The 19,148-nt window shown below is 34.7% G+C and overlaps 1 protein-coding gene across 2 annotated transcripts in view; it reads right to left on the bottom strand.

Annotated features, from left to right (window-relative positions):
* Positions 1–19,148, bottom strand: part of LOC141460840 (uncharacterized) — a 160,823-nt gene that overhangs the window by 137,453 nt on the left and 4,222 nt on the right. The window contains exon 1 of one of the 2 annotated variants that reach the window (XM_074141242.1): positions 17,489–18,088. The exons of the other annotated variant lie outside the window; for it this stretch is intronic. The gene's annotated coding sequence lies outside the window, so the exon portion shown is untranslated. Of the gene's footprint in view, positions 1–17,488; positions 18,089–19,148 lie in introns of those variants that run through there. 2 annotated transcript variants of the gene reach the window in all.

Below are 19,148 nucleotides of genomic sequence, written 5' to 3'. Positions count from 1 at the left end.
TTTTATCATCTTATTAAATTAATACAACCAAAATGTGTGCCAAAATTGATGCAAGACTCACCTCCCAACCATTCATTTATTACACAGCAAATAAGCTAACAAATATGCATAAAAGTTGTGTCAATAAAATTATTGTTACGTAGTACAGCTTCATAATCAGAACTGGACCAACTGGAGCCGGTTTTGCTCCCCCTTCAAACACTCGTTCGAATGTTCTAGAACAGGGGTGTCAAACTCAATTAAACCACGAGCCACTTAGTGCAACTGGGAAGATTCACGCGGGCCACAACATATTTTCAAATTTTCCCGTAGTTTTTCCAATATCTGTATTCAGAGACTGAGAACAGACAATCTTCATTAAGGCAGATAGATTTTATCAGTCAATCTTGATCTGAATGACGTTTTATTTAATTTCATAGACCGGAAATAGTTGCTCACATAAGGACTTAATCCAAAAATAACACGAAATTTGTCCAGCAAACAATTTTTGGATATTTCTCACCTAAATAAGAATATATTTTTGGAATTCCTACATGGTCTTCTAAAAAAAAACCGATCATTCTGGAATTCCACTGATAGTGGCAGACATATGGCTTCCAAACGTCGCTGGAACTACGTCAGCGCGTACATACAAGTCCACAGGCCCCCCCCCCCCCCGTAAAGACCCTGGGCCACTTGTGTACCTCGTTTTCAGTAGTTAACGGAAACTGGGAATTGTGTGTACAATAATATTGCCTCGATCTTTCCCTAAGCGCTATTTCCTTCATTTTTATTATCATTTTATTTCAGTACATCCTGGGGCCACCAAGAAATTACCTCGCGGGTCGCCAGTTTGACGCCCTTTCACTAGAAACTCAAATACTCATTCTCTGTATAAACTCGTGAGAAGAAATAATTAGCCCTTTATATTAGAAATAATTTATTAAAATCACGTAAAGGAACAAAAGGAAAAAATAAACCTAATTCCAATATTTTCCCTACAGGGGGAAAAAAATACGAGGTGTGTTCAAAAAGTAACGGGAATTTTCGTTTTTTGAAAAAAATATTTATTTATTCATCTACATTAATATTGTCGCCTTCAAAGTAGTCCCCTTCGCATACAATACACTTGTGCCAGCGCTTTTTCCAATCCTCGAAACACTTCTGAAACTCGATCTTTGTGATAGCTTTCAGCTCTTTCAGCGATTCGCTTTTAATGTCATCTATGCTTGTAAAACGACGGCCTTTTAATGTTCTCTTTATGATTGGAAATAGAAAAAAGTCACATGGAGCCATGTCTGGCGAATATGGAGGCTGGGGCATCGTTAAAGTTTTGTTTTTGGCCAAAAATTCACGAACAAGCAATGAAGTGTGAGCAGGTGCATTATCGTGGTGCAAAATCCATGAATTGTTTTGCCACAAATCCGGGCGTTTTTTTCGGATTGCTTCACGCAAACGGCGTTGAACTTGTAGGTAGTACTCCTTATTGATTGTTTGACCTTGTGGCAAGAATTCATGATGCACTATGCCATTAAAATCGAAGAACACAGTGAGCATAACCTTCACATTCGACCGCACTTGTCGAGCCTTTTTCGGTCTTGGCGATCCAGAATGCCTCCACTGGGACGATTGAGCCTTAGTTTCGACATCATATCCGTAAACCCATGTTTCGTCACCTGTTATAACACGTTTCAGTAGATCCGCATCGTTGTCGACTTCATTGAGTGACTCTTGAGCAACTTCCATTCTCCGCTGTTTTTGTTCGAAATTCAACAATTTTGGAACAAATTTTGCTGCCACACGTTTCATACCCAAAACATCCGAAAAAATTTCATGGCATGAGCCAATTGATATGGCAACATCATCAGCGACTTCTCTGATTGTGATTCGGCGATCGTTCATAACCATTTCTTTCACTTTTTTCACGTTTTCATCGGTTGTTGATGTGCTTGGACGTCCAGGTAGTTCGTCATCTTCAACGTTTTCGCGGCCATCTTGGAAACGCTTATACCACTCGTAAATCCTTGTTTTACTCATAGCATACTCACCATATGCCTTTATTAACATTTCACACTTTATTTCATTTTTTACGCAAAATTTAATACAAATTCTTTGATCCATTTTTTTTAACAAACAAAAATCGCCAAGCTCGAAAAACACGTCTAACCTTAACGGCTGCCACTTAAGAAGTAAACAATGAATATTACTGAAAATTTTATCGTACTTCAGGGGCATGTGTACCAACATAATAAAAAAAAAAATTTTACAATCAGACTCTCCAAACCCGCGAAATTTAAAAATTCCCGTTACTTTTTGAACACACCTCGTATAAAGTGAAAATTTACCAAAAATCTGCAAACTAAATAGTAAAGACAATAAAACATTGAAAATAAAAAACCAGATAACAGCTGTTATAAGCCAGCTGGGATATATAAATATCCCATGCCATATAAATATCCGACTACAATACCATTAACTCTTGTCTCATGCAGATTCTATTCACTTATTCACACAAAATGTTCTTATCTGATAGTTTTTTTTTTTTCTTTTGTAATATATTACTGTAGATATATCTTGACGATTATTACCTTTCTGTAATTTTTTTGGGGTAAATTCTAGTTAGTAAATTTTTAAATTGTACAGCGGGGGAGGATACTTCACCATTTTTTTTTTAATTAACATTTTTAAAGTCTATTAAATTATTTTTATTTTTTAATATAAGGCGCGTTAAGATCTAAGATTATTGGCACCCGTAGATTTTTTTTTCAATGAACCGCCGATAGTGTTTCGTCTCTGTTACTGGCAACACTGACTAGCCAGCTGTAAGAGACTCGTAGGAAGGAACGAATCTCCTTAGATTCGTTCTTCCCTTAGCCCTTGCTAGCAGCTGGATTCAAACACGGGATCTCGCGCATACAGAATCCGGAATTTGGTTGGCCATTGAGCTGAACTCTTCCCTCTAGATCAGTTCGGACAGGTTTCAGCCAAAAATAAAGCAATGGTAGGATAGAATTTAAAATTATATTCAATAATTGTTGATTCATGAACTGCTATTACTTTTTTATTGGTAACCAAAATTTAGTTTTACCCGTGGTTGTAGTTGAAATCTGAAAGACGTTTTTAGTTTTTCCAAAGAGATTCTCTTTTATCCCCTTATACAGGAAATGAAAAAAAGAAAATTATAAAACGCTATTCAGTATCTGACTTACAGCTTAAAGCATGCAAATATTTTGTTACGGTAATCTCCTTGAAAGGTTTTAATACTTCATTCGTTGCCATGGTTACCAGCAGGCGCACTATTCAACATCCGCTTCTCGTTCGTTCTTCCTTTTTTTTGACTGACAAAATATAAGTTACTGCAAACTAAACTTGTGCAAGCACAAACATAAAGGAAACTTGGCTAAAGAAATTGTTCATAGACGTTCCAACGTAGAAAAAAATGGTCCATATCTCCATGGAAACTGAATCATAAATTATTTATATTCAGTCTTTCTTTATTTTCTACTTCTTCTTCTTTTATCTAATCTTATAATTTAATAACCGTGAAGTTTCTCCGGATTTGTAAGTCCAGTGAATCGGAGACAAAATCTGGAGCGGCGGAACGGAGAACGGATTTGCTCAGTGAATGACCGTACTGGATTTCCGTGCGCAGATCCAGAGTTCGAATCTAGCTATCTGCTTTTAAATTTTTTTTTTTTTTTAATCACTTTCTCTTACGTAATTAAATTTTCTGCAAATTAACAAAATCTATTTAAAATATATTTTGCAGACTAAGTATTACTTCCGATCAGCCAATTATCTTGAAACAAAATTTAGAATCTTCTTTACATATTTAATTCATATTAAATGTTGATCAGGAGATGCTAATTGGAGAGAACATTAGAGGGAACCCTAAACTATTCTGTCTAGCTCAGGATTTTTCTAAATCGAATTTTCATGTAAAACTTTTCAAAACCAAAGTTTTAAAACTTTTAAGAGTGGGGGTGTTAGTGTAGTGGTTAGGAAGCGTGGATTTGTAAGTGGGAGGGTTCACCGGTTCGAATCCCCCGCATGTAGCTACTTTTTTAAAAAAAAAAAAATTGTTAAAAGTAAAGTATGTGTTTTACTGCCTGAGGGGACGATACCTAATCAATAGACTTTAAGTCCTGCCTGAAATAAAATATAGGCGATTACTTTACTTATCAACTAAATAGATAAAGTAACCAATGCATTGTTTTGAATTTAACTATATCCTGTAATAAATTTAAGCCTGGCGAAAAAATAAACCGGAAATAAATTTCGCTTTTCTTTTACAAATTTCGTGAATTTTAGTATGTGAAAAAAGACCTCGAGTATTACGTAGATTATTTTGAACGCAGTAAACAGTGGAGGTGAATATAACGAATACAAATACTCTAGCATAAGCGAATACAGTGGTTAAGATAAGTGGTGATACTTTGGGTGTTGGAGAAGTATGAACCTCCCGGAAAACGGAAGACTTCCTCCTCACCCACCACTGAAGAAAATGGTAACCTGGTATATTTACCTACCACCTGGTTATCTTCCTAGCTTAGAGAAAAGGATCTGGTATTCCATGTTCCCTCTGTTTTTGTCTAAATATCCACTAATGTTATGGAAATGATACTTGACTTTCCTAGAGCTTATGCGACCCCCCTCACTAAGAAGTTTTTTCCCGGGGGGGAGGGGGCCACTTTTAAAAAAGCTTTTAGTGAAGTCAGCTTAAATTACCTATGTATATACGATAATCATCTTGGCTGACTTTCCAAGCTACTTAGACAGTGTGTTTGCGTGTTAGTGTATGATTCAATGAAAGAAAAATGAAAATTTTCACCCATGAAACGTGTTTAGGCGTTTCGTTGTTAGCAAAAGTTGAAGTGAACATTTTCAGAAAATGCCATTTTCACCCATATTTGGCAACGAGAATTTGGCTCTTCATAATAAATAAAAATATTAAAATTATAACTATTACTTCAGGCGAGCTTTACCCCAAATACCAAATTAGGTATCTTGGACATACTTTAGGTACTATAAATTTCTCATATTAACCATTAAATAAAATACAAGACCTAGACCAGGGGAATCGAACCCACTAACCAACAATACATCTTAGCTTTGCGGGTCTAGCCTATAACCGCCTAACATACTGTACTATAAATTTCTCATATTAACCATTAAATAGAATACAAGACCTAGACCAGGGGAATCGAATCCACTAACCAACAATACATCTTAGCTTTGCGGGTCTAGCCTATAACCGCCTAACATACTTTACTATAAATTTCTCATATTAACCATTAAATAGAATACAAGACCTAGACCAGGGGAATCGAACCCACTAACCAACAATACATCTTAGCTTTGCGGGTCTAGCCTATACCCGCCTAACATACTTTACTATAAATTTCTCATATTAACCATTAAATAGAATCCAAGACCTAGACCAGGGGAATCGAATCCACTAACCAACAATACATCTTAGCTTTGCGGGTCTAGCCTATAACCGCCTAACGTACTTTACTATAAATTTCTCATATTAACCATTAAATAGAATCCAAGACCTAGACCAGGGGTCGGCAACCCGCGGCTCGCGAACCTCATGCGGCTCTTTTATCCAAATTTTATGGCTCTTCAGCCTGTCCAAAATAAATTGTTTATTTCAATTTTTTTGAAACAAATGAAAATTTCATTTTATTAAAGTAAAGATATTTTTTCAAAAAGAATTTTAAATGTTTGAAATTGAATAGAATTATATTAAAATTCAGTACGTAATTATAAAAGACTGCCACCATTTTATTCAAACACAGCTTTAGTTATTATTTATTTGTTTATTTAATTTGCAATATGTGAAAATAAATATGTAAAACATTTAAACGTTATTGAATATCATAAAATAATAATCTATGAATACAAATGATCTTCAGAGTTTGTTTACACTATCATCCTTGCGGCTCTTGGTAAGATTTATTAAAATTATTTAAGAAGAAATGGCTCCCTACTTAAAATAGGTTGCCGACCCCTGACCTAGACTATACCGTAATTCTCCGCTGTTTTGCGGGTCTAGCCTATAACCGCTCCACTACCACAGCTGGCGCCTTGATATTGGTATAATGATAAAATGAACATGTTAATTATTGAAAATTAGAGCTCTCCGCTCTAAACTGATTGATGAACACTATGGTGATGCATGAAATTCCGAATCCTTTTAGGGCTACTATAAACATGCGAGCTGCAACGGATAAAATCAAAGTTAGTAATTTGTTAACCTCTTTTAGTTCACATTTCGAGTTCTGATAATTAAATGACGCGTAAGATTCAAACATAACAAATGTTTAATCTTTTATTCACAAGAATACAAGGCAGATAAGAATGAATAAGTTCATTAAGATTTCATTTTATTTCTTAGTTTATTTCTCTCGTACTTCTTCACTTTCTCAAGTTCTTTCTTTAAAAGAAAATAAAGAAAAAAAAAGGAAGAAGCCAAAGAGGGCCGAGCTTGCCAGTGCATAGTGTGTGCTATACAAAGGATTTGTAGTCACTTGTGTACAGAGAAAAAAAAGGGTTCAGCTTAAAGGAGCATGCCCTAAGGGCTAGCACAAGGCTCGTCACCATTCCTTTCCCATTCCCCAAATCGCTTGTTGTTCCCTAACTATGCATCGACCCATTCTTTACACTTTTTTTTTTTTTGCTTCTTCTTTCAAAACTTCCAGATCTTATGTTGTTAGGTTTTTTTTTATTTTACAATCGTTCCACTGATTGTTCTTCTTCCTTCCTCCAGGATGAGGAAAATATCATCTAGTTTGGTCTGCAATTAAAATAAAAATTAAAAGGGAACCCTCCTTGTACCCACACACAACACGTTTCTCGACCTGTAATTATTTCACACTTGAAAACATGTTTCTGTGAGCCACAATAAAAGTACTGATAGCGTTTCTATTATCTTTTATTGACTATTTTTATTAACGTTTATCATTTAAGCCTTCTCTTCTACCGTCTTCTGTAAAATTGTCTTTATCGAGTTTAAACCGGAAATAGATATTTTGGATTTGAACAAATTTGAATTTGAACACGCACAACTTTCTGTAACCATAATTTTGTCAAAATACATTTTTCTTTAAACTAAAAAATGCTAAAAAAGAGTAGATAACTTCATGTTATTCAGGGTGATCCATTTAAAACGCACCAATCGCTAATAACTTTTTAGAAAAGCGGAATTTCGAAAAAATCCACGAAGTAAACTATATGTTTTTTTTTTATCTAGTTTTTAAATTTTTCATCCCCGATGCTGTATCTTCATTTTTGGCGGAGTTACGGGCAAAAACCTAATTGAGGTTCCATAAGGACCACTGGTTTTGACAATGATTATGAAAACTACATAAAAAAAATTGTGAAAAATGCCGTAAACCCTGTTCGATATCGCTAATATTTGTCGAGATATTTAAGATCAAAGTTACAATTTTATCTGTGATTATGGTAAGAATATCTTGCCAGGGTGTTGGTCTAGTGATCAAGAGCGTGGCTTTGTAATTGGGAGGTCCCCAGTACGAATCCCACGTATGACTACATTTTATTTAAAAAAGTGTTCTGATGTATTAATGACTGCACCCGCAGGATTCAAACTGGGGATCTCCCACTTACAAAACCACGCTCATGACCACTAGACCAACACTCACTCCTCCCTGGCAAGATATTCTTACAGAAATCATAGGTCAAGAAGTCTTGCATACAGGGTGCATTAAAATGATGTGATGATTGTTTTTATATTATTTGATGATAAAACAAATTTATCCTGTTTCACCCACAACCATTGCATTACTCTACATTCTTTAAAATCTTCAATTATTATTACTTTTGTTCTTTGCGTCAAAAATAACATTTTTTTTGCAGTCAGAGGACCTCCCAAAACGTGTGGAATCTGGTGGAAAATTAATATTGAAAACCGATCACGAATAGATAAAATTGTAAATTTGATCTTAAATATCTTGACAAATATTAGGGAAAAATATTTGTAAAATATCGAAACAGAGTTAACGTCATTTTTCACAATTTTTTATGTAGTTTTCATAATTATTGTCAAAACCAGTGGTCCTTATGGAACCTCAATTAGGTTTTTGCCCGTAACTCCGCCAAAAATGAAGATACAGCATCGGGGATGAAAAATTTAAAAACTAGATCCAAAGAAACCTATAGTTTACTTCGTGGATTTTTTTCAAAATTCCGCTTTCCTAAAAAGTTATTAGCTATTGGTGCGTTTTAAATGGATCACCCTGTATATGTTCTATGTAACTAAAAATGATTGGAGAAAGAAGGTTGAATTACAGACTAAACGTCCAACTTATCTACATTCAAATGATTCTCATTGGTTACTGCCGAAAAAGCCTTACTTTAAAGACCGACTTCCGGTGTATTAATCACTTTTTCAGAACAGAGTTTTTGGTTAAGACGTTTCATAGTACCTGTACGATACCTAGAATGGCACTTTAGAGGCGTGCCCTTACTTCAACCCTTCCAAAGAACTTCGCGTAATTAAAGTTACTTAAGAGAAAATTTATTAAATACATTTAACGGTCTTCCTTTTACTGTAGTACAGGAAGGAAGTTACAAAATTTGATGTTTCAAAAAAAAAGAAAAAAGAAAATCCCATTTCATTTTCTGTTTCCAAAACAAAAATTCAAAATATTACCTTTTTTCGCTGTTTTCAGAATCATCGAATTCACCACAGCCTCCTCAAATCAAAATAAAATTACGATCCAATTTCTTCTAAATCTTGTTCCGTTCAAAGAAATTCACTTTCAAAAGTGAATTACAGGAAGAGAAAAGTAAAAAATAAAAATAAACTGATTTAAATACAAAAAATTCAATTTTCAACCGCCTATTTCCTGTCACACAATGATCGATAACGAAGTTAATCTCTAAATGAATGATCGAGGTTTTATCAATTGTAGAAATGTGATTAAATCATAAAAAATTATCAATTCTAATCGTTTATCATATATTAACATGAATGTATAATACATAATCAATAAATTTTTTAACCATTAAGGGGACATCGGTATTTTTATATCTGAGTGAATACTCACACGACTTTTCTTTACTATAATGCTTGCTATATTTACGTAAACATTTTTTCCTTTAAATATTTAATAAAAGAAATTTACAGTAAAGTATGTTAGGCGGTTATAGACTAGACCCGCGAAGCTAAGATGTATTGTTGGTTAGTGGATTCAATTCCCGGTCTAGGTCTTGGATTTTATTAAATGGTTAATAAGAGAAATTTATAGTAAAGTATGTTTGCTAGTCGTCTCCGTCCACGTCACCAAATTTGGTCGTTGGACGTAAAGCCCCGCCTGAAAAAATAGGCGATTACTTTACTTTACTTTTACTTTACTTTTTACTGGCATTTCCTGTAGATCTGTTTCGACGGAAAACTTGATTTCAGCGCCCTCTAGTGGTAGCTAGTCTTAATATCAAATTTGAACTTCAATTTCCCATTATTGGGTTACTTGATTATGTGAAAAGATAGAACAGAAGATTGGCAATTGGACAGACAAATTTTTTGCTTTTATTAAATCATTTTTGGCGTGACTAGGAGATATATCAAAACAAGTATTTCCGGTATTAACCCTAAACCCTGAATAACTACGTATCCTTACTTCCTTGTAATGGAGTGAATAAGTAAAAAAAAAGATGCACAAACAAATTAGGGTTTTTTTTTTAGCCCTGCTATTAGGTTCAATAAGGGTTCATCATTCAAAGAAATACTACTTCATAGCTAATTTCATTAAGGTTTATTTTTTTCTTTATGAATGGTAAAGAGGTCATTGAGAAATCCTCAAAATAAATTAGACCCTTTATTCGTAGAGGCCATCATCAATAGGAGAAAAAAAATTAGGGTTATTTCTCCCGAAGCGTCTACGTTAAAATACTGTAATGAATGAACCATTGATTAGGTTAGCAATGGGATGTGATATTCAAGTGCCTACTAGATACTTATTCATAGCGAACACTCGTTAAATCATCCAATAGAAATCGTAATGAAGCGATGAATAAGCTAAGTCGATTTGAATGATCATTGAGTTGCAACAATGGTAGGGATATTAAGGCAAAGTAACTTATCAACGCACTCAAGACTTCCACTTACCGCAGCTCTTCTGGCTCGATGGTTTCTCGCCCCCCGCCGCCCATAGAAAAACGGAAGTGGCACTTAACTGAAAGTAGTTTGCCAGAAATTTAAACTTGAAATATTTTTTTCTAAGCAGAAAACTTCGTCAAAGTTGAGATTCTTAGTTAGGTAGAGGTTCAGTTAAGCTTATCTGTAAAGTGTGGCTTCAGCATCCGTTTCTAAATAATATAATATTTATGAGTATACAATTTCTAACCTAAAATTACGATTCAGTAGAATATGAAATAATTAAGCGGAAGTAAATTAGTTAAAGAATTTCATTTACCATGCCAGAAGTCTCTATATAAACCCCCAGGGGTCTATTTAACAATAGTAGGGGGTCGATCTGTGCCAGGGGGTCGAAGGAAAAACAATTTCGAACCCAATACAGCGGAACCTTGCAAAGAAACACCATTGCACACCCATCTCATTAATTAAGAAGCAATACCTGTAGTTACTTTACTTATCTATAATTACTTATTATTTAATAAATATTAAGGTATTTAAATTTCAACATTTAAGATATTTTTCATAAAACTATTGTTACACAATGTAAAATTACTTTAATAATTTTATTTTTTTTAAATTTTTTATAAATTTGCGACTGCAACGGTTGTTGCAACAAGCAAATGTGATATAATATATTGTCGTGAATGAAGATTGGAGAAGGCACCTAGTGGCGACACTCCTTTAACGTGAACAGATCACTATAATACTTTTATGAGGAGAGTAGGTCGCGGGGCCATCTTTTCTTCAATTTCCTTGGAGGATTACCTGGTAATGTGGAAGAAGATAAGTGTTCAATTAAAGTATTAGGATGAGCTGCTGTAAAAGAATGAAATTGTAAGAAACGAGTTTTAGTAAGGTCATTAATGAAAGGGATGTTTGAGGTCATTGCGAATGGTGAGGTTAGAAATATAGAGAGGAGCGTTAAGTAGTTTTCGTAGTATTTTTGATTGTAAAGTCAGGATGCGCTTAGAGAGTTGGAGTTGTTTAGTCGATCCCCATACCTTCGATGCCGTATGGCCAAATAGGTCGCAAGTAGCAGTAGATATAAAGAATCTTTTGTTATGTAGATTGAGTTTAGATCTTTTGTCAAGTAGTCTGGCCGAGAAGTTTTGTAGAGTTGGTTAGTTTCTGGTCTTTTCACTCTAGTATGGGGGGATTCCATGTCAACCGTTTGCTTCTAGGTACAGTCCAAGGTAGCGTACTGTGTCCACAGTTTGTGTAGGAGTTTGTGGTTCAAGATGATGGGAGGTAGGATTTTTCGTCTTAGTGTAAATACTATATATTTTAATTTCGTAACGTTAGTTTTGATTCGCTATTTGATAAGCCAGTCCTGTAAGTGGTTGATGTGTGTTTGTGGAGTTCGTGTAGCGATAAAAGAATCGGAATGAGGAGATACAGAAAGGACATAAAATAATTGTACAAACACAGTACCTAATAGATACGTATAGTTTTATTTTAATTAACTGAAAATAAAAGGATACTTTTATGGGGTATCGATGGAGATTTCGAAAAATTATTTAGGGGTCCGTGATCAAAAAAGTTTGGCGACCCCTGTACCAAGGAATCGTCAAAGAGCAATGTAGCACCTTTCAGGCAGTGTTAATGGGATTATAGGGGGAGACTATGACGTCAGTCTTCCTCAAAAGGTATCCTTGAACGTGTATTTTATTGTGGTCTTCTTAACCGTATACATGGATAAAGGATTTTCTGTTTGAACATTGATTTTAAGGAGTCAAGGATTCTGGACCATTACGCTTCCCTCTAAAGTAGCTGGATGATAAGAAAAGAAAAAGAAAAAAAGAAAAAAGTTCTAAAAGTAAGAGAAAACTAATTACAAAACAAGTTAGGCAATAAAGACAGTCCCTAATTTAGTTTCCCTTAAAATTATACTAAAAGCGGAAATTACATCAAGTAAATCCCGACCACATTTCCTGTCAGACTAATTTAAATGAAACTTCATTCAGATTCTGGTATTTAAATTATCAACAAAATTAGAAAATTCTCCAGCAAGCAATCTTGGGTAGATAGGAGTTAAAAAACCACACGAAAATTGGTTGGCTTGAGAATTAACAGACCCCTGCCCCAAAATTAATTTTCTCCTACCCTAGTAATGTGCGTGTCAAAATTTTTGGGAAATCTAGTTTTTCCAAAGGAAATACCTATTTTTGTGGTCACACAAACACTAATACACTTTCGCTTATTGCATTTATTTTTTATTTTTAAAAAAATTATTTGAGGCGCGTCAACGTCAGAGCTTTATTGGCGCCCGGAGCTTTTTTCCCACTGCACAGCCGGGCCTCCGGTGCTGTAAGAAGCTCCTAGGAAGAGTAAATCTAAGGAAACAGCTGTGGGATCTTCCATGTTGGTATCCAAATTACGCTAACCACTGAGCTAATTCCGAATTACTTAAAAAACAAAATTTACAAAAGGATGAATTTGTAAGTAGGAGATCCCCGGTACGAATTCTGCTACCTTTTATTTGCCGGGATAGAAAATATTGTGGACTTCCGGCATAACACCTAATTTTTTAGGTAGCTGAACGTTAAGCCTTGTTTAAACAAACAAAAAAAAAATAGGCGATTACTTAACTTTACGTCTAGATCTCCCTGCATGACAGATAGTTGTCCAAACGAGGACGGATACCAGCTGTTACAAGTTCGGATAGTCTCTGTGATGATTTCACGGAGGCTGGGGCGCATAGCATCGAAGCTGCAACAGTATGGCTGGTATTTGTTCATTCAATGCAGTGTTGCATTGTTAACATTATTCGAAGGTTCAGCCAGTTTCAACCTGTATCTACAATGTTAAACTCATTATTCCTGGTTAAACATCCCCTCTTGAGATAACCTACTAATTATTTTTGAGCTTTGTAAGAATAGCAATCTTCTTCTTACACGGCTCTACAGCCTATCAATGGGTCTTGGCCTCCTCGATCCGCTTCTGCCAGTTTTCTCTCTTTTAATGCGGTAGCATTCCAACTGCGGGTGTTCAGCATTTTCCTTAGAGTCCACGCTGACACCATCAAACCATCGCAACTGCGCTGCACATTTTCCTCCATTACCTTTCTGGGCATCTCATTGTATCCGCCATTCTCAATTACATGGCCTGCCCAACGTAATCTACTTAAGTTTTACCACCTTTACGATGTCCGGGGCCTGGAATACGTAGGTGTGGAATCAGCTCCGCATTAGAGTGCCTTTTCCAGGATTTGCTCCCTCTCCAGTAGATTCCATATATTCGCCGATGAATCTTTCTTTCAAAACTTAATAACAAGTTTTTCATCGGCTTTCGTTATTACCCAGGCTTCTGAATAGCAAGAATAGTGAAGAATAATGCAGTAAGAACTTCATGATTATACCTCTTCAGCTTACTGAGGGACAGGCAAATGGTGTAATTCTTAAAACATGTAGGGGATGATGTTTGCGAAGAGAGAAGGGTACATAAGGCGCTAGCTAGAGTTTAATATCCCAGTTTTCTGACCCTTGTTTTCCCATAATTATCTAGCCCAATCCAAGGAAACGTGCGTCAACCTGCGCCAAAATATGGACATCTTCTGGGGCTCCGGCGTGACTATGAGGTAAGCGAAGCCATCGACCTATCGGGTACCCGTTCAGAGTAGAAGAGTATTGAAACTCCCATGAAACTCTTCATAAATGTAGGGCAGTAGAAGAGTATATAGAGACAAGGATGTTAGGTCTTCAAAGAACTATCATCTCAAACTGCTCCTCTTTTCTTAGGCGTTCTCCCGAGATTTTTTTTCCCATCTTTTGGAGCGCCTTTCCTGGAGACTCGAAGTGATGATTTCAATTACCCTTTGATCTATCGTTTTCTGCAAAGACCAGGCGATAATCATCCTACATACACACCTGAGCTTTTAAATTAAAACCATTTTCTTGAGTTTTCTTGGAACATCAGGAGTGATAATAAAAATTGACTACCGGGGCTTACACCTAGGAACTCCCTGGATAGAGTATTAGAGGAGAATTCCCACCCTTTCTAAAATCCTCTTGGGGGAAGGGAGAGCTATCTTCAGAATATTTTGAACAAGATGATGTAGGGAGGTGTGAATTGTGAAACACTCCAGCGAGTGATATTCCTCTACTTCCGGGCTCCCACTACTTCCTCTGATAATTTAATCATCTGATGATACTCCTAGCAATTATCGAGGAGGCACAATGATTCTAATTATAGATCGCAGTGCTTAAAAACCCCCGCTGCCGCCAAAAAGAAAAAAAGCGGTAAACATTTTTGCACACCAATTTTCTAGCTGATATTTACATTTTATACATGACGTCAATGAAATAGCGATTTGCATTCCACACATCTGTGTTAATATTGGACCAATTTAAAAAATCAATTTTCAAAAAAAAAAATATCTTTAAAATATTTATTCTAAAACTAATTGTTTTTAATCGAATGATTTAAATTTAAATTAAAAACAATTAGTTTTAACTTTTTGCGATTCGCTAATTATTTTGCCATTATTTTACTACAAATCCGCCATATTATTTAACGTTTAGGGTACCATCATTTCACGATATAGCAAATTCCCAAATTATTGTTTAAATTGGTTTTATAATAAACTAGCTGTACCCGTTCACACGTTGCTGTGTTTAACAAAAAGGCAGTTTTGATACCTCAAACATAATTTATTAATGATCAAATGTATACAATACATCGAAATGAAAATTAACAATAAAATTATCCCTACTTCAGAGTACAGTAGTGTCCTTGCAAAGGTAGCATTTCTACATAATGTGAAAAATTCAGTTAATGTTGTTGGCGGTGGTGACATTGCTCTTGCACGTACATTTTCTGATGTAAAATACACACGCTGTCCATTTTCTGCTAAATGAACAACCGTTGGATATCGCTCATGAATGGAAAATGATAAAATACGCCATACGGCCTCATTGCTACTTATGTAGCGTCCCAGTTGATATTGGGTGACTTCATCGTTAGATGCAGTTGTATTTTCCACTCCAAACACTGCCATATCGCTTCCTTTGTTCACATATTTGCAAATATATTTTATAGCTTTCACTGAATTGCAGTACCCAACATTTATGTGTGCGTTATGCGTTTTTAGTAGTAATGGAGAATATGGTACTACCCAACGATTATCAACGTCAATAGTATTGTTGAGTACTTTTAGTTTAATGGATTTTCCACCATCCTCGGTATAATTTATTCTCGTATTAATAATTGCAAAAAACTGTTTTTCATGGTTTTCATGGTTACACTTTTAACAAATATTACTAATTAAATGTTATTTTGATGTTTTTGGGATATTTGTTCGGGAGCACCTAGAGCCCCAACTCTGATTTTAAAAAAAAATTGCAAAAACCTTCCCGGGGATATACCTAATAATTTCCCAAATTTTCACGGCGATTGGATGTATGGTTTTTGAATCTATCGAGTACAAACAAACAGACACACATTCATTTTTATATATATAGATTATTGTTGTTTTTTTTAATGTTAATGTTAACGCGTAATGTTAACTTTTAAAACGAATTCTCGCCAATCAAAGATTGTTACTTTTTACTGATTTTTTTTTTACTTTCAGTCGTAAAATGGTACCAAAATTTTTCGAAACCAGATATTTGCGGTTTTTCTCTCGCAGGAAGAAAGTATTATTTCCTCCTAATTTTTTTAATAAAACTGTTTCCTGTTTAGATTTATTTTTTTTTAGAAAATGCGGGTTACAATTTATCCCATATTGTTTGGAATTTATTATTATTTACGTAAATTGTGCTTGAATAAATGAGATAAAATTTTCACTTTTTCTTTAATGTGGTTATATTACAAAAAAAAATATATTTTACGCTGAATGATTTAATAATGTACGTCTGATGAATAATGGGGAAAATGGCCAAAAAGAAAAACTTTTTCCGCTCATTATTACGCTCAGTAATTTTCTCTACATTCACTTTTACCTTTTCATCATTTCATCAGCTGAGAATTTCGTGTCGTTATGTAATATATAAAGTGTTTGTTTGTGAGTTTTATTAATAATTTTTGGATCTCTTTTTCGCCATCTCTCTCTCTGTCTATTTCCGGCTTTCATTAATTTATTTACACCTTCATAATAAATACGCCAATTTAGTTGGGTGTTAGAATAAGAATTAAAATTTACAGGAAATAGTAAACGAAATAGCACATATTTGGGGTTGAAAATTAATTTAACAAAATACATATTTTCCGATGGCTTTAGCCGCTGAGAAGCCGCGCTACCGTTTGCAGCAGCGCTATTCAGCTGGAACGCACGCCGTCATGGCCGTTAATGTTATTTATTGGAATTAGTAATAAATATTTCTCAATACATAATTAAATATTGTTTTTGTGATTAATCACTATGTTTAAATTATGTTTTATTTGTAGCAATGAGAATACATAATACATATCAGGTATTTACATTTCGAATCATAACTGTAGCAAAATTACAGTTATGAAGTAGCCACCCGATATTATTTTTTGGTTTGGGGTCACCGCAACATGAGGAACTTGTATTGCGGGGTCACGGCATTAGAAAGGTTGAGAACCACTGCTCTAGGTGCTTATCACTAGAATATCACTCACTCTCCATTCTTACTTATAAATACATTCGCTTCACACATTCATCCCTCTACTATATACAACTATTTACATACAAACTTACAACTAATGGATGGATCAGTACTCTATATTCCTGCCATCCTTATAGCTTAACCGAAATTAAAATCACCGTAATCCTTCTCTAATCATTTTCTTCCATTCATTCTAATCGGCTATAATTTTTAAATAAACTCATATTTAATTGCTAGCTCTGCGACAGATTTAAGCACATATATGTTGGTGGAGAATATTATGTCTTCGTAGCGAAATGGTGCATCTAAATACCTGTATAAGTTCGTCAAACATTCGTTTCCTTTCTACTGTACATAACGTAGACATATCATTATTATATTGTCTTGAAATCCTCCTCCTCATTGCAATCTACGCGCAAAGAGGAGAGGGAGGACCTTTTGTTGATCCTGTGAAGATACGATCCGCACACCGCAAAAGTTCGCTCTCAGCCTGCTTATTGTCGTAGCAACCCATTTATTCAGTGACAGTTCCACTTAAATCATGGTTGTCTAGGTAACTAGACCACTTGCCAGAATTCCTAAAGTAATTATTGGAGAAAGAGGTTATAAATTGTGGATGAAGAGGTTATTCAATAATCGATACATCGATAAAATCGATGTTATGCTTTCGGTTGATTGATTTCGTCTAAAATTTTATTGTTACGTCTCTTGGTGTCACTATTAAATTTGAACTAGCTGCGTGTTTGCTCTTTTTTTAACTATTGTGAGTTACTTTAAATGACCCTGATGCAGATAAATCTGAAATTCGGGAGATCTTTAACAGAAATTCCACTGATTTCTAGTAAATATTTACTCCGAGCACAACCTAGACAAAAAACCACGCTATACTACTGATTATAAGTAGAAAAATCAAATTATCTACACCAAATTGACAAATAACTACCGCTGATGATGGAAGATAACTGGTTATCAGACCGGTGCTGTAACGGATAAATCAATGATTATATTTATCAAATTTATTGAATTTCTAAATGCATTACAAATATTATATTTCCCTTCCCCCTCTAATTCCTGGATAGCTATTCCGCAACGCAGTAAAATAATGCAGTTTAATAACATCTAATTATGCAATGTCTACGCTAGAAAAACGGGACATTTGACAATTGAATGTCAACCTGTTATTTTACTCTTATCAATGTGACATTTGCAAATGTCAGCCATATCCGCTAATGTACGGTCTTTGATCCGGAATTCTTTTTTTGTTTTTTTCCTTCCTCTGTTTCACTTAAGCAAGGGAAAAAAATTGCTCCACCGGAAGTACCTCTTTTCTAAATGCGATGTTTTTCCTCCATTTACTTTCTTGAAAATGGTTTTCTTGACTTCGTATGTAGATTTTTTTTTAAATTTAATTATTTTTTAAGAGAAATACAATTTAAAACAGTTTCCTATGGAGGGTTTGGGGTAAGTTTACCAGTAAGGTTATATTTCTGTGTGTATGGTTATAAATTGTATAATGTTGGTCAAAATTTTCGAAGTTTTTAGGCTTTCCTCTAAAGTATCATTTGAGTAAAATGTACGGTTTTGTGCCCTACATTATAAAGAAGGATTCAATATTTTTAATTGAATCATTTTTCTGGGTAAATTCATTTCCCGGATATTTCATATTGTATTAAAATGTTCTCATAGTTCAATAAAACGAAAGTTAGGGTGAGAATATCGTGTGAGTGTTTGCGAAATGAACGGAACTGAACACGAATATTTCCGGTGACAACTCAGTTTCCAAAAATCTGCCTTACTTCCTGTTTCTAAATATGTAAACGCCTCTCTCTCAATTCGATAAAATACAAAATAAAAAGTAGCACAGCCTAGCGGCAAACGTTGGAACTATTTTTTTAAATTCTCAAATTGAATTAAATATTTAAAAATCTGTAAATAGTATGCTAAGGAAGTTTGAACGTAAACAATAATTCGGCAATTTACCTACTAAAGAATGGTAAATTGCAAAGCAATGAGATGCATAAAAAATAAATAAAATGAATCAATACATTCGAAAACGGAAGTAATTTAAAGGAAATGCAATTGTTTTTTGTTTTTTTGAAGGAAAATCGTTTCCGATTGCTGTTATTACCTGTCCATTAGATGGGGATAATGTTCTCTACATCCCAGAATCGGGTTAGCACACGCTATAAGGGATTCTCACGAATCTATCCCAGATCTTATTGCAATAAAGGGGTGTAACTCTTTTTCTCTTCAGAAATTCAATTTCGTCATCATCGGAAATAGAAAAGGAGTTTTTATACTAAAGGAAAGGAAAAGGAAGTATGACGTCAATAACTTTCTCAAGATTGGTGACTTTAATTTGCGTTTTCGGTTACTTATTTCCTTCTTTTTTTTTATTTCATTTTTACTTTTACTTCCTAGAAAATGATAGA

The sequence above is a fragment of the Rhodnius prolixus genome, unplaced genomic scaffold (genome assembly GCF_049639745.1).
Source record: "Rhodnius prolixus isolate KJV_2025 unplaced genomic scaffold, Rpr scaffold_6, whole genome shotgun sequence".
NCBI classification, from domain to species: Eukaryota; Metazoa; Arthropoda; class Insecta; order Hemiptera; family Reduviidae; genus Rhodnius; species Rhodnius prolixus.
The sequence above is the reverse complement of the archived record's forward strand: the minus strand, read 5'-3'. Positions and strand labels throughout refer to the sequence as shown.